The 22,544-nt window shown below is 38.6% G+C and overlaps 1 pseudogene; it reads right to left on the bottom strand.

Annotated features, from left to right (window-relative positions):
- Window positions 1–11,891: 11,891 nt before the first annotated feature.
- Window positions 11,892–14,389, bottom strand: LOC115864218 (lithostathine-like; annotated as a pseudogene).
- Between the last annotated feature and the right edge of the window lie 8,155 nt (window positions 14,390–22,544).

A 22,544-nucleotide genomic window follows, 5' to 3' on the forward strand; every position in this document is an offset into this window, starting at 1 on the left:
AATAAAATTGAGGACTTTTGCTCTGTCCATAGTGATGCCTTTTTCAGGGAAGCTTTACTTCCATCCCTTCAATATGTACCTCCTTGGCCTCAGGGACCTCGACATACTATCTTCTGACTTCGTTTCACCATGTACAGAGGAGCTCATTTCAGGCCTTTCCCATCACAAGTCCTCTGAAACTCTTCTGATAGATGGAAAGCAGAATGCTAGATTTCTAGAGTTCATGTGTCCCAAGTGGAGTAATTCCTTAATAAGTCCCCAATAAGGCTTAGCACAGTTCAAGGCTGTGACTGATAAGTGGTTCTGTTGGCTGTCTTCTGGTACTTGTTCACTACGTTCCACCCTTGTACTAGGTATAGAAAACTTTCTATAGAGAGATTATCTCCAACTTGTTTTAATTCTTGGCAGTCCTGTGGGTAAGAACCTGTCTAGAAAAATTTGAGCTGTAATAAAAGGGGCTAAAAGAGCACATAATGGACTGAGGCCATTTCTGGTCTACTTACAACACAACCATTTTTACTTCAAAGGAAAAGTCTAGAACATTTAACACACACTTTTATTGCATGTTCTATTGGCAGCTACTATCTTAAATGCTTTACAAATAGTAGACTAGTTCATCTCCATCACATAACAATCTGAAAATACAGGTGCTGTTATTGAGCATATTTAACAGAGGAAAGAACTGAGGATCACAGAGGCTAAGAAACTTAAGATCAAACAGCTACATAGTGTTGGAGCTGGATTGATTTGAAACCAAGAAGTTTTCTTTCAAGGTAATTTTATATTACTAAAACTTTCTGTGTTCCTTTTCTTTAGTATCTTTATATTCAACCTATCCAGCTCTCTGAGGCCTGACTGATCTTAATAAATAACCATATATTGATCATGGCTATAACTACAGACCCCACGGGAAGAGCATAAAAATGAATAAATGTGAGACATCAAGCACAAAGTCCTTTGACCTACACTTAATTTGTCCTTTATGTATTTACATACACCAGATTCACTAACATGGGGGGAGAGGATGTTGTACTTTCTTATCTCAACATAGTTGTAAGCAAGCCCCACCCTTGGTCACAAACACATGGGGTCAGATAAATTAAAATCAGGATGGAGCCTGGAAAGATAGAGCCTCAACCTCTCACTCATGACTCAGTGTGTGTCCATGGAAATAAAGACCATAAAAGCATTAGGAAAAGAACCAGATATTATAGAAAAGCATCCATGGTCTCTCCCTCCTCTAAATCGCATTATCTTTGAGTGGTCAGAAACACATTCTCCATCAAGCCACCAGTTATTTAATTTACTTAATTTGAGCAAGAAGTCTCTAGAAACATTGTAAATTTCTCACATTCAGAAATAGCTTTTTTTCCTCTAGATTCCTCCTCTATAAAGCCTTGAATTTGAATTATAAGGGGAGGGCACAGGTGAAAGCTCAGAGACCCTACAGAGGGTCCTGACAAGGAAATTCCAACATCAGGAGTAGCCGCTTCTTGGAACACCCTGGGAATTGTCACAGATGTAGTCCCATGCCCCAGACAGGTTGGCAAACTGTCCAAGTCAAAGGCAGGATTTGCCCTTCCCCAGTAGCAACCAGATGCTCTGTTCCCATGATCCCGAGCACAAGGGGAAGGAACTGAGTCCTTCCAGGAAGAGTGATGGCTGGTGTGAGAGGGAGGACAGCAGGGGGCCTGCAAAGAGAATGTGAACCTATAATGGGACAATCTGTGGGACACAGGGACAAGGCGGGCAGTGGGGCCAAATGTGGAGCAACTTTGCTTGGGGCAAGTGGGGAAAGCAGCTTGAAATCACAGAACTTAACTGACTTGTCCAATATCTTACTGTCAAAGAAAGAGGGGTTAAAATTCAACACTTCTGTCTTCCAGTATATTTTTTCCTTCTTTTGCTTTCTTTCAAAATTCATGCTGTTCTTATCTCTGAACACCCCCACTTGCAGATTTCCTACTGAGTCCTTGTTTTGTTGGCCCTCCCCTGCCATCATTTTCCTGACCTGTCCTCTGCCTGCATTGCTCTGATATGATTTCAATGGATTGACCAAACCACTCCTTCATTTGAACTGTGCCCATCTTCCAAGTAGCCTGTAAGCCCATGCTGCTTTTCTTCCATTGAGCACACTTTAAGGTCAGTCAGGATCACACACCATCCCTTGCAAATGGACCTCCTGGAATCTTTAAACATCTCTCTGATGGGACCATGCTGCTCTGTCCTCAGACCCTGCCATCTGGTGGATGTTTTCAACACTGGTGTTTTTCTTATTTTTCTAACTTCTGGGTACAATAGGGTCAGACAGAGAATTCTCTTTCACAATATTTTCCTTAAGCATGGCCTGATACAGGCTTAGGATACAGCAGAAGATAGACTAAATCTGTTCATTAAGATCTGACAGGCATTGGGCCTTTCATATTCAGAGAAGGTAATTTTCACTCAATAAGAGTGATTCCAGCCTAAGCCCCACATATTTTATCCCATGGAAACCCCACTGTATTAGTTTAATTTTGCTGTGTAACAAACTCCCACTTGCTTTCAGGTTATTGGCAGAATTCAGTTCCTGGTAGTTGTAGGACTGAGGTCCCATTTCCTGCTGGCTGTCCACTGAGGTGCCACTCTCAACTGCACACCTTGGTACATGGTCACCTCCATCTACTAAACCAGCAAAGACACAATATACCTTTTTGGTGCTTTGAATCTTTTGACTTCCCCTTACACTCAATCAGAGAAACTGCATCTAAATGGCTCATGTAATTAGATTGGGCCACTTCAATAATCTCCCAGAAAGTTCTCATTTTATTGACTCAGTTAACTGATTAGTGACCTGAATTGCTTCTTCAAGAATCCATTTTGCCATATAATATCACATAATGAGGGGTTAGTATCTCATCATGCTAAAGGCTCTTTTCACAATCAAGGGGAGAAAACATATAAGATCAAAGTTCATTGGGGGTCTTTGGCATTCTGTACAACCCAGGTTTGTCACCATTCATGCTTCCCTGAGATGAACCTCACTCAAACCTGTAGAATGATAATAATCTCCCTATCTCTTATATGAAAGCACCTGAAAGATTGGAGATGGAAACATTTCCTCTGGGATTTGCTTGTATTTGCCCCTGTGGCCATTTTCCACCTCTCTCCCAACCACCCCCACCTTGTACAGAAAATCAGCCCCTGTATATTTTCCCTCACTTAGAGAAAATCTAGGTTGCCCAAGTTATGTTTGCTAATTTTCAAGAAGATTTCCTTTTTTCTTGACAGTAGGTGAACCTCAACACACCTTCCCATGCTAGAGCTCCATAAAACGATACATATTTCTAACCCAAATCAGAATGTTCCTTGGGAGGCTTCTCAGGCCAGGTATTTTGAATAAAGGCTCCAGGTATTTTGAATAAAGGCTAACAGTGCTCTGCTTGATTTCCTTCCAGCTTTTGGTGCAGTGAGTTGGACAGAGCTAGACCCCCTACCTCTCATCTCAGCCACTTCCAGAAACCCCTCGACATCTCTCCACCTGAGAGTCCCAGCAAATGGGTCGCTGAGGAAGCCCTCTCCTAATCACCACTCCACTCTCTTTGCTTTAATTTGTGGTCTAAGCCCTTATTCTCTCTCTTCTTTGTCCTTGATCTAAGTTTCTTGACCTATTCTGTTTCACTGCTCATGGTTATCAAGACAAACTGGGACTGTAGCATGAGGAGATCTGATTTTTTGTTTCTTCTATCTTCTTATCATTTGGATATAAGCAGCTACCAGTCATGAAACAAACTTCAGGGTCATTTTCTGCCTTTTACCATGACAAAGATCATGGTGCCAATAGCACTAAACACTGGAAGATCTGTTAGGATTTTATCAAAGCTAATTTCGAATGTCATTGTTTCTTCCGGGGATTTTGAGTTATAAATAAGACAATCTTTTTATGTGGTACTCTATAATCAAAAGGTTTAAAGATTCCAATTATTTAATCATCAGCATTTTAAAACTTATTGTGAAGATAGCTTTAGAAATATATAAAAACTAAAAAAAAGAAAAATTGAAAATTCCTTACTTTAAATATGCCTCAGGATAGGATAAAAAAAAAAACATAGAAAAGCTCACCCTCACAAATTTTTTTATTTTTAAAAATTTTTCATACTTTTATTTATTTATTTATTTAAATTTTATTTTATATTGGAGTATAGTTGATTTACAATGTTGTGTTAATTTCGGGTGTACAGTAAAGTGATTCAGTTTTATATATATATATATATTTTTTTTCCCATATATGTTATTATAAAATATTGAGTTGATTTCCCTGTGCTGTACAGTAGGTCCTTGTTGATTATCTATTTTTATATATGGTAGTGTATATATTTTAATCCCAAACTCCTAATTTATCCCTTCCCCCACCTTTCCCTTTAGAAACCATAAGATTATTTTCTCTGTCTGTGAGTCTGTTTCTGTTTTGTAAATAAGTTCATTTGTATCATTTTTTAAATAAATGATATCATATGATAATTTCTTTTTCTCTGTCTATATATGATAATCTCTAGGTCCACACATATTGTTTCAAATGGCATTATTTCATTATTTCTATGGCTGAGTAATATTTCATCGTATATATGTACCAAACCCACACAATTTAATGGTATTCTAGTTGACTTTTTCTGGACTTGTTTTCTTGCAAGATTTCCTAACCCATTACCTCTTAAAGTCCACAATATTTTATGTTAACAGATATTTCATAAGGATATTTGTCTAAAATTCAATTTTCCTACTCCCACTTACCACTGCAACAAAAAGCATAAAATACCTAGGAATAAACCTACCTAAGGAGACAAAAGACCTGTATGCAGAAAACTATGACACTGATGACAGAAATTAAAGATGATACAAACAGATGGAAAGATAAACCATGTACTTGGATTGGAAGAATCAACATTGTGAAAATGTCTCTAATACCCAAAGCAATCTACAGATTCAGTGCAATCCCTATCAAACTACCAGTGACATTTTTCACAGAACTAGAACAAAAACTTTCACAATTTGTATGGAAAGTTTTCATACTTGCATGGGTCTCTTTCTGGGCTCATTGTTTTATTCCTTAGCTCTATTTTTCTATCACTGCACCAATGCACTGTCTTATTAATTACATAATTGGTAAGACAAGTCTTTTCAACTAGTTTTTGGGGAAAGTCTTGGCTATCCTTAGCCCTTTGTTGAATGTTCATGAAAAATTCCTGGTCATGATTTTGATTACATTTTGAGATAAACTTAATTTAGCTATAAGTTTTAGTTTTTTAATATGTTGCTGGGTTCACTTTGCTCTTAATTTTGGTTTGAAGTTTGCATATTGGTTCATGGGTGAGATTGGCCTATAGTTTTCTGTTTTTTTGTACTGTCTTTGTCTGATTTTGTTATCAAGTTATACCAACCTCACAGAGTGTGTTGGGCAGTGTTCACCCTTCTTCTATTATTTTAAGAGTTTGTATAATGTTTGGATAATCTGTTTCTTGACTATTCTATAGAATTTACCTATAAAGCCCTGTAGACCTCATGTTTCCCTTTTGGTAGGAATTTTTTTTTTTTTTTTTTAACTAACAGTCTAGATTTTTAAATGGTTATTAAAGAGAATTCAGTCTTTTTCTTTGTAGGTCAGTTTTGGAAAGTTATATATTCTAAGCAGTTTATTAGTATGAGGTTATTATAATGTTTTTCTCATCTTTTTAATGTTTGCTACATCAGTAGTTAAGGTCCCATTTTATTTATAATAAAATTTATTTGTGCTTTCTCTTTTTTCTTGATCAAGTTTTGACTTCATGATCCTTTCTAGTATATGTTTATTTCATGTTACATTAGTTTATGCTTCCCTCTTTTACTTTCTTCCTTCAAATATCTTTATTATTCTATAGTTCTCTTTTTGACTTGTTACTTTGTTTTTGATATTTTTACTTTTTGCTCCTTCCTCATAATATAATTGAATTAAAGTTATAACTATCCATCAAAAAAAAAAAATCAGTTTTCCTTTAGAGGCTCTTGGAAAGCACAGTTTTCCCTAAGGGAAGAATGATGGGACTCTCCCTGGTATCGTGCAGGACTAGGCACCATGTCAGGGTGGGGTCTGTAACACCAGTAGATCTATAAGGGGAAGGGAAAGAGAGACACAGTAGGACACAAAGGGAACGGGGGGAGGGGGGGACTTCCAGAGGAAAAGGCCAAGATAACAGGTCCGACCGGTGTAATTTAAAAAAGAAAAAGAATCCTGTTTTTTTCTGCAAGGAAAATGGAATGGAAACAACAATATAAAGAAATTAGGAGGTAAGATTCAAGACCCTTCAGTTAAAGTTCTTTTCTTCCAATGTGCTGCAAAAGTTTCTTAATTTCATGTCAAGGACCATGAGCTCTCTGAAATTTTCCCTAGTAGCAAGCATGGTTGCTCTCCACGGTTGCACAGATATTGGCAGAAGGCAAAGGACTTTAATACTTGTAGTATGATGAGTTTCACAATATTCAGCTCAGTTCCCCTTACCCCCTAGTCCCATGGTGGGACATAGATGGGCCCAGACAGGTGCCTTCATATGTAGTGGGTTATGCTACAGGAACAGAATATCCCCTATAATTATGCTACAGGAGCTTAGGAAACCTGAATCTTTATGAGGGGTAGTAAGCTAGCCTACTCCTTACTTCAGAGGGAAACATCTTTCTTGTACTGGAGAGTAACCATGCCTGACTTACTTCACTCTGGATGGAAACACAATGTCCATTTTCTAAAACTATAAGCAAGCCTGCCTTTTGCTTTGGAGAGAGATACTATCTCTATTTTTAAAGGCTTTTCACTACACAGACATCCATGCAAAGATAGACCAGAAGAAAGGGCACTCAGTGCCTCTGCTTGCATGAAGTGCAGAAACATCAGAGCCCCACATAGAATTGTTTCCCAAGTCTTCTCTGAACATTCTTTGCTTCCTCAGTGAAACAAGAGGGTTCTTTGCACTTGTGATAGTCAATGACTTTTAGAAAAAGATAATATGTATGTGTTTAAGGGTCTGGGGAAGGGTCCTTGGGAAGCTATCAGCAGTAAGATGCTGAGCATTTCATAATCTTTAAAAGGATGGGATTGAGCAATGAATGTACATAAAGCACTATACAACTAGAAATCTTTTGTCATCTTTATGATGCATTCTGAATAGCACCTAAGATATGGCAAGGCATATCCTGAAGACAGCGTCTCTGGTTAACATTTTCTTAAAAGAACAACTCTTGGGTTTTAATGATCCAAACTCCACACAATGTGTATATCCCCCAGTGCAATATTTTTCAGCCAAAATTTATATAAGAAAACTTCATAGTTGCATCCCCAAATCTCAATATGAATCTCAATATGAATCCTTTAATAAAATTACAAGCACAGAATTACAAGTACAGAATCATTTGCTCTTTTCAAAAAGAGTGCAAGTCACAGATGATGCTGGTGTAGAGAAAGGAATCACTAGGTCATGCACCTCATACAATAAAAACAATGTTTTTAACAAATGCATTCATTGTGTGCTAATCAGGAAATCAAGTTTTAAAGAATTTTCCTTTATTTTTTTTTTTGAGGAAGGCAGAATAATTCTTTATTATTATTTTAATTTACTTTTGGCTGTGTTGGGTCTTCGTTTCTGTGCAAGGGCTTTCTCCAGTTGCGGCAAGCGGAGGCCACTCTTCATTGCGGTGCGTGGTCCTCTCGTTATCGCAGCCTCTCTTGTTGCGGAGCACAGGCTCCAGACGCGCAGGCTCAGTAGTTGTGGCTCACGGGCCCAGTTGCTCCGCGGCATATGGGATCTTCCCAGAACAGGGCTCGAACCCGAGTCCTCTGCACTGGCAGGCAGACTCAACCACTGCGCCACCAGGGAAGCCCAAGAATTTTCCATTTTAACATGACAGCTTGCTACTTAAACATAGGTGTTCATGGGTTTTAGAGCATTGGTTGGGGGATTGGGGTTTGGGGTGGAAACCCACTGTATCATGTATTTTTTTTTTTTCACTTAAAATAATGAGATATAAGCTCACAAGTAAAAGTTTTAGACTAAAGTCAGATTTTCAGGGATATTTGCAATTGGATTCAATTGGAAGAATTATCACCTTCTTTATCATCCTCATCTGCTACCATCAGATTCTATGTAGGCAAGTGTTGGTCATTTTTTTTTTAATTTGAGGAAAAGGGCAAAATCAGGAGATGAGATGGGCTATCAGTAGGGGTAACGGTCTGTCCACTCTTCCCTGCATCTCTCTTCCATGAATCTTTTTCCAAATATCTTCCTAAATATTCCCAGGAGGCCTGATCTCTTTCATCCCTTCTGGGTTTCTTCTTTGCTTCCTTTTTGCAGTCTCTGCTGGAGGATTTTTTTCTCACACCCTCTGCCTCTCAGGGACGTGGGAACTGGGCACCTGGAGGCATTCAGAGAATGATAAAACTTCACCTTTGCCTAAAGGAAAGTGGGACTGATTGTGGGGAGGATACCTTACATTTCACAGTTCCAGCCTGTTCCTGGAAGGGCTTCTCCCCATTCTGGGAATCTCTCTGAGCCCACGTCACCTGTGTTCCTTCTCAGTGTCCTGGTTTTTTTCTGCTTACTTGATAGGCTTTGATTTTACCTCTACCCTTTGCTCAGGTCCTGCTATAATAAATCGTCCTTATCTACTCTGGTAAAACCACTCAAGCTGTACGGTGAGTGGGGGAATGGAAAAGGAGGTCCTTCACTGCCTCAACCTCCCACATGTACATTTCATAATTTAACAGAATGAAGCATTTCACTGTAATTTATAATAGCTCATATTCAATTCAATAGTTGTACCACAATTTATTAAACTTATCCAGTTTGTTGAATGTCTATATTATCTTTATTTTAATTTTAGAAGAGATAGGAATAAATAATTTCTTTAATCAATGATTTTAAATGCTCATGATTGTTTTAAGTGATTTTTTTCTTATTTTAAGAAAAATCAGAAGGTACTTCTTTCTGGAAAAATGGCTGGCAAAATTTCCTGCATTGATAGGGAATCATTAAGCAGCCACTTGGTTTATAGACCCAGAATATGGGTACAGAAGTGGCCTTGCTGGAGTTCCAGGTAATCTAAATATCATAATATTTAACACATCCTTAGGAGAACAGCAATATCCAGTCTAAACTTGATTTAGAGAGAACAGTTTGAAAAGATTTAATAAAGTATAATATCACAGATTTTTTTCCAAGCATCCTCTTAATTCTCTATCCTTTCATTGCTCTGTGGAGAGGGCAGTGTTTTGATTTTATCTTCACCAGATGACTTATTGCCTTTTGAAAATATACATCATCACCAAACTAGTTTTAAAAATTCATGGCATCTAAGCTTTAAGTGTCAGTGGGGCTGGTTACTTTCAAAGAGAGGCTGAAAATAGCCACGGCACATTTCCATAATAATCTGGGCAAAAGAAAACTACAGAGGAACATTCACTATGTAAGCTGGCAAAAAGAACTGAAAAATTGGAATAGTGATATTATATGATGTCAGGTGTCAACAGCAAACTGACTTGTCCTTAACTTAGAGTCTGCAAATTTAGGATGCCTCCCCTCACTGGACATGCTTGTATTTTGATTCTTTTGATGGTAGTAATATGATAATTGCTCATTATTAAGCAAAAAAAGATTTAACTGTTTTTCATATCCCCTAATCCCAATTACAACTTCAAGTTTTACTTACTTCCAGTTCTCCGAATATGTGTGCAGATATAATCCCTGGCAGCTCCCAGGTGTTCCATAAGAAAACCCAATCCTTCCATCCTTCTGAGAGTAACCCTTCCTGAGGTTTGTTGATAGTGATCACACTCCAAGATCCTGGACAGTTTACAACTCATGTAATTCAACTAGGATAGTATATCCTCTTTGCTCTAATAATGGTTCAAGTATGCACAGTAATTGAGGCTTCAAATGCCAGCCCATGACATACCCTTGCCTATAGCGATTTGCTCAGGTTTGTCTAAAAAGAATGAAGTTCAGGATTCTTTTATTTTATAAATTTAGGGAAGAGTATAAATCCTCTATTCTGATGTTGAGTAGCAATCAGTAGCCCTAGTTGCTGCTGGCGACTCTCTTGTGCTGTAACAAAGGAAGGCAGTAAACAGATAAAAGATACAGATAAAAGACAATGCAGACAAGCGAGCCCCAGAGAAATGACACTTGAGCCCTGGTCAAACTGAGCTCAAAGCCTTCCTCACTGTTAGATTTTTCAGTTATGTATCCAGCAAATACCTTTACTTTTTTGAGCCAGATTATGTTGGGATTTTTCTTACTTTCAACTACAAATATCCTATCTAACACAATGGGTTCCAGCAGGAAGGAGAGGATCTGGTCCCAACAGCTGTGGTACCCCACCTGCCATTGAAGGGAGAACTCAACTAAAATGGAAACTGGCACAAGCACAATCACTGTGAACTTTTCAAACCCATGTTGTTACTTTAAACAGGGAAGAAAATAAAGACCCCTGGCATGGTACAATCATAAATTTATTTAAACTTATAGAGAAGTGTTTCCACCAAAAATGCTGAAGGAGTATTTAGTCAAGGCTGTCTATCCTAGAAAGAACAAATTAAATTTAACAAACATTAGAAATAAAAGACACTGACCATTCATTTAATCTCTTTATTTGAGAAGCAATACCCTTACATGTCAATGCTATAGTGCTCTTGACCCATATGGAAAATTCTGTTAGTGGTCTTGTATGATAATTTTTCCCATTTTAGGGAACTGGCCCAAAACATTTATTTTTTCCACAATGGAAGCTAGTGGCAAGGGAGGGGTGGTGATAAGGTGGAAGACAGATTAGTGGTCTTGAAATATGCAGATACACGAAAAGGCTGGGTCTTGCCTTCGGTTAGGTAAGAAGAATTTCTTCAAAAAACACAATAGTTTTTCATCCAAAAAGTGTTAAGAAAAATCTTGTTAGACTTTAAAGTCACACCAACTCCAGTCCTGACCGAGGTCAGAGTGCTTTTAAGGCCCAAGGACAGAGGACCTACTGGGGTCCATTCTCACAAGTACCCTATAGGAACAAGGCAACATGTGGTTAGATGGACCTCTGCTAGCTGAACATGGTAAGTTAAGTACAGAATTTGACAGATATTAGAAAACTGTACTCAGTTTGACAGATTACATTTATGTCTGTTGAAACCAATCACAAGAAAAACAGGTTTTCATTTAGATTATCTGTTTTATCCATTTAAGTAGTCTGTTAATTCATTTGTGTTGTATATTATGAATATTAATAAAATCTGTTCATTATGTTTCACACTGATGATTTAGGAAGTACAGTTCTAAACATCATCACATACCTTAAGACTGGTTGCCTCATACCCTCAGAAACCTTTCTTGGGGGAATGTGTGGGCAATAGAGTGTGTGGGAGAGAGAGGTCTTTATATTTCCACAACACACATCCTACAGAAGCAGTGTTGATGTACCTCAATATAAATACACAATACACAAATATGCTAAGAAACATATATATATATATATATATATATATATATATATATATATATGTAGTTATTTCCCCAAAGACATGGGTGAAATTGGGCAGAGATTGACCAAAGTTTCTCCTTGCCCACCAACTTCTTCCTTCTCAGAGTTTCTCTATGGAAATGAAGCAGAGAAGACAGGCAGTGGAAGACTAACATTTTTATTATGAACCTTGAAAAACCAGGTTATAGAACACACAAAAGAGCCTGAATGTAGGGTGGGGAGAAGGGAAGGTCAGAATAAGGTGGTCAGGTTGGGGGTATGGGGAGCATATCCCACTTTGGGATGGGTCTTCACACTTGGTTCCAAGTCCACGATGAGTTGAACACCAGACTCAAGCTGCTGGCTTCCCATCTGACCTCATCCATGAACTTTCAGACATAGGGTAAGTTCACATAACAGTTATAATCTCTCTACTTCAGATACCCTGGAAAGACAGAAGAGCTCCAGTGAATGGGGCTGGTGGAGCTTGAGAACCCAATGGAGATGCATCCCAGATTCTGGTCTAGGACTCAAAGGCCCTCTGTTATCTTCACAAGGGTCCCACTACAGGGGAAAGAGACAGAAAGAAAGGAGAGAAGAGAGGGGATGGGAACAGACAAACCAATATTATAGTTCCAGCCCAGGAGGACTCTCTGAAGACCAGGCCCAGAAATGGGGAATGAGGGGATGAAAAAGCCTGAGCAGAAGTGATCTCCTCTGTTTCTTTTTTAACATCTTTATTGGAGTAAAATTGCTTTACAATGGTGTGCTAGTTTCTGCTTTATAACAAAGTGAATCAGTTATACATATACATATGTTCCCATATCTCTTCCTTCTTGCATCTCCCTCCCAATCTCACCCCTCCAGGTGGTCACAAAGCACTGAGCTGATCTCCCTGTGCTATGCAGCTGCTTCCCACTAGCTATCTATTTTATGTTTGGTAGTGTTTATATGTCCATCCCACTCTCTCACTTTGTCACAGCTTACCCTTCCCCCTGTTTCTTACCTGTGTTTCTTGACAGTCTCTAACAGTAGCCAGGGTTTGAGATGGTGGCTGGATTTCTCTCCCAGGCAACGTAATCGAGCACATCAGTGCTACTCCACTCCCATCCACCGGCACTGGGCTCAGAGTCCCATAGAGCAGAGGATGGAGTCAGGTGAGGTGAAAAGGCCTTTAGAGTTCTCCTGGCCTGATTCCATCAGCTGGAAGGACTGACCCCCTCCCCAGCATCCTGGAATTTGCTCTGCTCTTCCAGGTGATGCCCCATAGCTCTCCTCTGGGAAACTCTCCCAAACTCTTTGCTCCTATTGGCAAATTCCAAAGCAAATGATCACAAATACCAATGGAATCACTACGGGTACTGTGTCACTGTGCACTGTGAACTGCACTTGGTGGTGCATTTGTGATTACCCTCAGAACCTCCAAGACAATGTGTTTTATAAAAGGGAAAAATGTGTCAATGCTAAATCTTCATTTACCACTTGCTAAGCACAGCATGTGCAGACTCAGGGAAGCTCAGAGAACTGAATTACAAGGCATGATGTGTGAATTGTGTAAAAGTTTGACAAGAGGCAGATTAATTTTAACTGGAGGCTAGGGACCTGCACAGAACTCAGCTCTTCAGCCGGCCTCAAGGTTCTCCATTTTCTCCAATTATCCCCTGAGCTCCAGGGATCTCTAGGATATTTTCTTGGCAGGGACAGGGGACAGGGAGGGGCCTGGTAGCCATAGCATCTTGGGAGGTAACAGATTAAAGAGCATGTAAGTGTACCTCTGTGGGGTCATGGAGCCCAATCCAGACGTCTGAGAGGAGTTTCAAATTGTCCTTGAGAAGGGAGGAAATGAAGGATCCCTCAGCCCCACTAAGCACAGACACAAGGTGTCCTGAGGGTCTCTTCTGGCAAGCCATCTGTGTGGAGAAGGGAGAGACTGAGGAGGAGATTGAAATCCTCACTGAGGGAAGGGCAGGGCTAAGGTAGGTGAGAAGGGGTTGTGTTTGCAAAAACTGAGGTGTTCATTCTCACCCTCAAGATAGAGAATGGAGACTCCCAGCCCCAAAACCTGTCTCTCATTTGCTTCTCCTTATCAGCCCGAACTGCAAATTCCAGCACTCATGTCTGTATCCATCCAGGATTGGGTGTTATAAACAAGGCATAGCAGTAGGACGCATAGGCCATGGAGCCTCTCGGACAGCTGATCCATGCAGAGGGCAGTTCCTTCTGGGAATCTTCCCCTGAGGAGGAAAACATAAAGGAGGAGGATGGGGTGAAATGGAGAGAGGATATTGGAATGGGGAGGTGACCTTGAATAATATCTATGAGGCCAGTGCTTGGGGAAGTGACATCACACTCCTGACTGCCTGTCACCATTGTCAACACTCCCAGGATTTTTTTTTTTTTTTTATCATGAACTAGACCTAGTAATTGGGAGATGGTCTGTTTTCTTTTTATTCATCTGCCTTATTCAAAAGAACAACTTTTCTCCTCTTCTGGGCTGCTACTCTTCTACTGGATCCTTCAATCTTTCTCCTTCTATTCATCTCATTAAGAACACTCTATACTTTCCCTCCTTAATCACCCACATAAATTAGACTCTGCTGAGAAAATGGAAATCATCTCATCCCACTGGTACTGGACCACTGGGGAGACTCCCACCACTAGTCACCCAGAAGGAAGGATGATGATGCAGGAATTGCAGGCAGTGTTGTTGTGTGGGGATGTACCATTACCATGGGAGGCACACAGGAGCTTTCCTCCTCTTCTTGGCCCTGAGCAAACACTGGGAACCCAGTGACAGAGGCAGAGAAGTCTCACCTTGGACTTGAGACAGGAGCAACAGGCAGGAGGGCAGCATCCAGGACAGGCTGAGGAGGCCCATGGAAGGCATCATTTTTGTCTGTGATGTGCGGAGACAACCAGAGAACTAAAGGAAGGGTGGTCAGAGAGAGACTATGAGAAACCCCCTGTTGTACCTCTTGTCTTTTCCTCTGTCTAGTTCCCTAGGAATAAGTCCATCTTGATAGCATGCATCCGCTTCCATACTTCTGGAAATAATTGGAAAAGCTGTATATCCTACTACACCTGAGACCTCCCAGGACTGCCTTTACCTGGTCTCAAAGCTCCTACGTTCTCTGCAGACAGAGATCCTTGTATACCTTCCCTGAAATATGTGAGGTGAAACCCCTGTCAAGGGTCTCATCTGCTCTCATCTCCCACTTGCCTGTCTTGCAGGGATCTGCACTGGTTGGTCAGGACAGAAAAGACTGGGCTTTTATAAGAGGATTTGAAGGAGGGGTGCTGAAATGAATAACAGGAAACTGGAGACATGAAAGGGGTTATGCGGAAGTGTCTGGCATTGATTCAAGGAAATTTCCACCACAGGGAGGAGATCCTTCCCATCAAATCCTGGGAATTGCCACAGCTGTTACTCCTTTTTCTTGAGCAGACCAATACTTTCTCAGGAACAGGTGAAGTTTACGCTTTTGCCATCCTTATCCAGGTAACTGGTGTGAAAAACTTATAGAAATGAAGACAGCCTGGTGGCTCGAATTCTGTTTCATAGTTTAGAAAATATGTGACATTGGATAGTTAAAGAAGTACTAGAAGTGTATTTTTGGAAAATCTGTCAAGAACTGACTCTTGCTGGCATATATATGAGTTTCATTAATCTCTGTCTTTTAAGATTAAAGAAAACCAAACTAGTAATAAGTAAAATTTGAGCGAGTATAACATTGGAAAATATTGCTGAGGGCAAGATATTAGTTGAGGGAAACAAAAGAATTGAAGCAATGGGAAAGAGCAATGTTTCAGCATTGCTTTCTCCTTATTGGAACAAGGTGTAAAGGAAGCATGGAGTGTTCTAAGGCAATAGACAAACGAGGATCAGGTAGATTTTCCTTCTGGCCAACTCTGTGTGAGAAGACTGAGAAATAATTCCTCAGTTCACTTCAATTCCGAGCCGGAAATTTGATACCTCAGAGTGGCATTCTCAGACCATGATGTGCAGATCCCTGGGGGTCTTCAAGACCATTTCAAGGGGACTGTAATATTTCAATTTTCATAACTTTACTAAAATATCATTTGCCTTCTTCACTGTGTTGACATTTGCACTGATGGGGCACAGGCAACTGTGGGTAAATTTCGGGGTCCTCAGCATTCACCAAGGTAGGGGTGTCAACCTGTGTTCTTCACTCCCACGCACTTGCAAGAAGCAAACAAATACATTCACTCTAAAATGTCCTTCGGGACTTCCCTGGCCGTCCAGTGGTTACGACTACACGCTTCTGCTCCAGGGGTCATGGGTTCAATCTCTGGTCAGGGAACTAAGATCCCGCATGTTGCATGGTACCTCCAAAAAAAAAAAAAAAATGACACTGATGAAGCAGTAAAGATAACTCATTTGAGTAAATATATTTTTAATTTTTATTTTGTATTGGAATATAGTTGAGTAACAATGTTGTGTTAGTTTCAGGTGTACAGCAAAGTGATTCATTTATATATACACATGTATCTATTTTTTTTCAAATTCTTTACACATTTAGGTTATTGCAGAATATTGAGCAGAGTTCCCTGTGCCATACAGTAGGTCCTTGTTGGTTATCAATTTTATTTTATTTTATTTATTTATTTAATACATTTTTATTTATTTTATTTATTTATTTTTGGCTGTGTTGGGTCTTTGTTGCTGCGTGCAGGCTTTCTCTAGTTGAGGCAAGCGGGGACTACTCTTCGCTGAGATGTGCAGGCTTCTCATTGTGGTGGCTTCTCTTGTTGCGGAGCATGGGCTCTAGGTGTGCAGGCTTCAGTAGTTGTGGCACATGGGCTCAGTAGTTGTGGTTCACAGGCTCTAGAGCATAGGCTCAGTAGTTGTGGTGCACGGGCTTAGTTGCTCTGTAGCATGTGGGGTCTTCCCAGACCAGGGCTCAAACCTGTGTCTGCTGCCTTGGCAGGCAGATTCTTAACCACTGCACCACCAGGGAAGCCTGGTTATCAATTTTAAATATAGCAGTGTGCACATGTCAAGCCCAAACTCCCAATTTTAACACTTGAATACATTTCTTCAAAATTCTGTATGACTAAGTGGAAAGCCTGTGTACTAAAGTATAATGGTTGTCTTGGGAAAAAAGCCTTTGTAATCCACCATTTTCATGGAAGAAAATTCTTTCTTGAAAGATGGACTGAGAGATAAACTTGTTAATCACATATGGGCATTTTGCTGACATTAAAAAAATGATCAAAATGAGATAATAACTAAATATTTTAAAATCCTTGTTTAACATATAGTATTATAAATATCAATATTTATTATAAATATCAACAATTCTCATGAATAAAAATTCTTTGGTGTCCTCAATACTTTTTAAGAGTGTAAAGTGTCCTGAGGTCAAAATGGTTTGATAACCTCTGATTAACAACGAGATACCAATTTCCAGGATATATTGGGGATAGAGACAAATTTTTTGTTACAAAACAGGGATACAATCAGCAAAGTCTAGAAGGTGGGGTAAACTCTACAGGATAAATGACTCCATTTCCTTAGCAAATGAATTTAAGGAAGTAAAGCAATATGAAATTCTTAACATTTGAGAGATGTATTAATCAAATACAAGGTATGTCTCATGTTTAGATCATGATTTGAACAAATCAGATGAGAAAATAATTTTGAGACACTTGACTAGGTGTGAACATTTGAAAATATTAAGGGGTTCTATTATTTTTTGGTGCAATTACAATATTGTACTTATATTTAAAGTGATATTGTCATTTACAGATAGATGGTAGAATACTTACAGTTGAAATGTGTTGTTCAGGATTTGCTTCAAAGTAATCCAGTGTAGTAAGGGTAAGAAAAGGAATATAGATGAAATGAAAGGTCATGTGGGATAATTGTCATTGTTTGGTGATAGATACCTAGAGGATCATCATACTATTCATTTTGGGTTTCTTTGATTATTTTTTTCATAAAATATTGGGGAAAATTTCTGGAAAAAAGAAAAACTGAGGTTCAAAAATTGTTGAGAAAAAAATTTAAGACCAGTCTGACTCAAGAATATAGCTGCAAAATTCCTGAACAAAATACTAAGCCAAAGAAGTTTACCAATGTATGTAATAAATGAAGGTAAGAATATTTTAGTAAAAATATTACTAAATATGACCACTTTAAAACAAACATAAAAATAAAATAACAAAGTAAATGTGAAGGGAAAAATGAGAGAAAATACTTTATGTACATATATATCTGACAAAGAATTGATTTCTAGAATATGTTTATAACAGTAAATTCAACAAGAAATTGAACAATACATTCATTAGAAAAGAAGAGTGAAAAAGCATGAACATGCATTTCAGTAAAGAAGAAGCACAGGGCTTTCCTGGTGGTGCAGTAGTTGAGAGTCTGCCTGCCGATTCAGGGGACGTGGGTTCATGCCCCGGACCGGGAAGATCCCACATGCCGCGGAACGGCTAGGCCTGTGAGCCATGGCTGCTGTGCCTGCACGTCCGGAGCCTGTGCTATGCAATGGGAGAAGCCACAACAATGAGAGGCCCGCGTACCACAAAAAAAAAAAAAAAGAAGAAGAAGCACAGTGATAAATACATATATGACAATATGTCAACCTTATTAGCAATCAATAAAATTAAAATCAAAATGAAATATAATTTCACACCTATCAGAATGACAAAAAAGAAATTTTGACTTTCCAACATTTTGGTGAGGATTTGGAGCAATGAGTTGTCCATATTGCTGCTGGCAGTAGTGTAAATTGATAGAACCCTTTGGGAAAACTGGCATTTTCTTACAGCCTCATACTCAATCATTCCACTCCTAGGAATATACAGTTTGCATATAAATGCCAAGTAGTATGTATACACAGGATGTTAATAGCATCACTATTTATAATGGCAAAAAAGCCAAAAACAAACCAAATGTCCATTAACAGGAAACTGGATAAACATTTTGTGGTTTAAACAAGCAAGGTATCTGAGTGAAACTGAGTGAACCACAGTTACAAGCATTGTTATGGCTTAACCTCAAAGACATAATGTTGAGGAAAATTTATCAAAATACAGAAGATTATAAACTGTGTAATTTCATTGTTTAAAAGGTCAAAAACAAAATTTGAAAAGGCTTCTATATCATTTAGGCATACTTATACATAATAAATTATATTAAGAGGAGGGGAATTATAAACTCAAAATTCTGAATTGTTACCTCTGAATGAAGGGAGAAGGAAATTGTTGGAATGAGGACACAGGAAGCTTCAAATATATTAGCAGTTATATACTTTTTAAGTATGGTGGTGGTTACTTGAATTTTAAAAAATGTTCTTTTAATCATATACATAATACTTTTATTGTCCTCTCTATATAAAATATGGTATTAAAAGTTAAAGAAAATTGAATTAAGTAATGTAAGAAAACCAGAAATAATTTTAAATTGTCTTTAAATTACTAGAGTTAGCCCACAGAAATCAATCTAAAACAATTGTTGAACTTCAGACAAAGGTTTCATCAAGATAGTTGTCAGGTTATAGTCATCTGAAGGCTTGACTGGGGATGGAACATCCACTTCCAAGATGACTCATTAACATGCTAAATTTGTGCTGGCTGTTGGTAGAAGGCTTCAGTTCCTCAGCACGTGGACCTTTCCATAGGACTTCTGGAGTGTTTTTACAATGTGGTGATTAGCTTCCTCCAGCACAAGTGATCCAAGAGAAAGCAAGGCAAGAGCTGCAATGTCATTTAAAACATAGCTTTAGATGTTGCTCGTGGTCATTTCTGTAATATCTTATTAGTTACACGTGTCAGTTCAGTCCAATATGGTATGGACTTATATGAGCATGTAAATACCAGGAGGCAGGGATCATTAGGTCTTATCATAATAGCTTGTTACCAGAATTGGAACCTGATACTTTATCAGTCAGAAGTCAGAAGTCCTATATAAGAGGGCTGGTCCTTTATTTCTTTTTTTCCTCCTCTAGGAGATCCTTCTGAATGTATGTAATATATACCATTTTTACATGGGAGGAGAAATGTCACTCAGTTCCATCCAGCATCCTTCAAACTTCAAATAAACTTGGATGTGTGTGAGAGTAGGAGACAGGATGTTTATCTCCTGCTAGTTACAGAATCTGATGCTTACGGCCCTACTTATTCAAAATGTTCAGTTATAAACTGAATTTATCATTCCTCTCCTGTTTAAAATCTTTCAAAAATTTCTTCATTATATATTTTTGTGATTAGCTATTTATGCACAGCAAACTATCCTTATTTAGTGGCTTAAATAAACAATTTATTATTATTTCTCATGGTTTTGAGAGTTAACTAGGCATACTTATATGGCTCTCCCTGGGGAGCTCTCATGTAGATAATGGCTGGAGCTGGAGTCATGTGAAGGATCAAATGGAGGACTGAACCTCAAAGATGACCATACACAGGAGTGTACTTGACTCTGACTATTATTGGCTGAGAGCTCAGTTGGGTCTGTTAATTAGTGTGTCAACACAGGGCCTTTCTATGTGGCTTGGACTTCTTATAGCATGAAGGTGTCAGGATAGCAGGACTTTCATAGTTGATCAGGGCTCTTAAAGGACAAAGAAGAAGTGACCAGTTGTCTTAGAATAGGTTGAGAAATGACATTATGCCATGTACACCATACTCTATCAGTCAAGCATGTGTTTGTATTCCCAGCATCTAGAACTTTAAGCACTCAGTGATGCTTATTGTATAGATTAATAGATTTATTCATAATGATTTTGATAATTATAGCAGCTGCATTTAATTTCATAATGCCTTAGAGGTTTAGAAGACTTGGATTTTAATTTTATTTCTTTCATTTAATATGTTAATTTGAGGAAGTAATTTAATCCTCCCCTTCTTGGATCTGTGTCACTCAATTTTCCAATGAGGATTTTGGATGAAGCGGACTCTGAGGTACATTCTATAATTCTCCTTTTGTTGGCTGGAATGCTGTAAATACCATGAATGTGGGTCAAGAGACCCACTGAAAAATATTTATTGTTCTCATATTAAAACTTTAGGTACACTTTAGGACGGCCATCTTCTTACCTTATTGCACCAGAGGAATAATTTTTGAGCAAGCTTTGGGAAAATTACACTATCATGAAACCAGTCTGGAAATGGAGCCATTGCAGATCATTTTCACTCTATTATTTAGTATTGACTGTTACAAACAACTTATTTCCAAACGTGCATCTTCTGGGCTCTCCTTGCATATTTGTATAAATAGAATATACTTAAATAATTGCCACATAGTATTTTCAACTAAATAATTTTATTCAAGGTGTAATAATTTGTTAAATTCTGTGAGCTCAACCACCTTGTAGCTTTAGAAGAAAGCTAAAGAACTTTGCCTAAAGAACTTAACATGGCAACTAACATATATATAAAAAATTACCAGGGAAGACTCTGATTACTAAAATGACACATTCTTTCAGAAAATATTTCAAAAATTAGTAGAGCTTGATAGGTGCTGTCTGTTTCTAATCCCTCCTTGTTCTAGGAGTTAATTTGAGTCCAGTAAGGAGACTGATTATATACATCAAGACACTGGGATTTGGGCTAAATCAAGAGCAATATGGACTACATCTCAATGCATAAATAAGTTCTATGGAAGAAAGTTCTCTGAAGGTCAATTTTAGAGATTAGTTTACTGAAGGAAAAGAAAATAGAAGGATTGAGAGCAGGAAGAAAACAGTTCAGATAATCTGAAATCCCTCAAGATATCTGATTTTGTGGATTAGCTGGAGTTAAGAACTCAGACTAAAGGAAAGTTTTGCTCCTTAGCCTCACATTTCATGGCATGAAGTGGGAAGAATAGGGAGGAAAGGCATTTTACAGAAAATTCTACTCTAAGCACAGTGCATAACATCCAAGGCTCCCCTTTTTCATACTTCCTCCTTCCTCTTCTTTCTGTGTTTCATAGATCTACCTTAGCTGCTTAGGGGAGAATGGAGACATGAGTAAGATTGCACTGTAATTGAAGGGAGGGCCAAGAGATAGGTCAGAAGCAAAATGGTGTCACCAGCCTGAGCATTAGATAGAGATGAAGTAAGTAAGGTAAAATAACCAGGCACCCCAAACTAAGTTGTAGGTAGAAAAAGAATGGCGTGACTCAAATCTGGGATTGATCCCAGACAACTGAGGAGTGTCAAGGGAAGGCAATGTGTTTCATCCAGGAGCAGAAGACTCCTAAGACAAATTCAGGAGGACAGTACTTTCATTATGTGGTGAGAAGAGACAGCTCCAGCCCTCAGACAGTACTTGGAATTAGGTGACTCCACCAAAGTAGGGAACCTGGGTGTGTGGCGTTGGGGGAGACATGGGATTGAGATTTCCAATAGGATTTCTAGGCTGGATTTTATCTGGGATAATATAAATGCTTTAAGATTGTGGTGCTCTCTTTCCTACCTCATAATGTTCCCCTGGGCATCCAGATACCTACCTCTATGCACATTTGCCCCCATGCCAGCCCAAACAGTGGGCTAATGGAAGGGACATTCACTTAGGCATAGTGATTAAGGCTTCAGCTCTCAAATCAGACAGACCCATCTCTTGGGGTTACAGTGGGAATTAAAATAATGTATGGCTATCCTTAAGCATGGTGCCTAATACATATAATCACATAATAAATGGCAGCTAATCATAATGTTATCTTCAGTGCCTGGTAGTACCATAATAGATGTTCAATAATTTTCAGTGGAATGACATAAATACATACATATGGTCTGCAGATACAAGTTATGGAGAAGTGACTCCATTGAATCATTTCTGTAGCTTACCAGTTAGTTGATTTATTCTTTAGCCTTCAACAATGTTCTCTTGAGGACATCAAGCTAACAATGCTTTTCCAGTCTTTGTATTTTCTCTATATCCTTAAATGTAATGAAATGATATTTATTTTTTAAAGGTATTCAGAAGTTACTAACTTAGGAAAGCACTTTACTCATAAATTTAGTGTTATCAGAAAATTGCCAAACTAATTTTTGCAGAAGCTCATCTGATTCTAACCACTATTTAATCAGCAC

Source organism: Globicephala melas, chromosome 12 (assembly GCF_963455315.2).
Source record: "Globicephala melas chromosome 12, mGloMel1.2, whole genome shotgun sequence".
Classification (NCBI taxonomy): Eukaryota; Metazoa; Chordata; class Mammalia; order Artiodactyla; family Delphinidae; genus Globicephala; species Globicephala melas.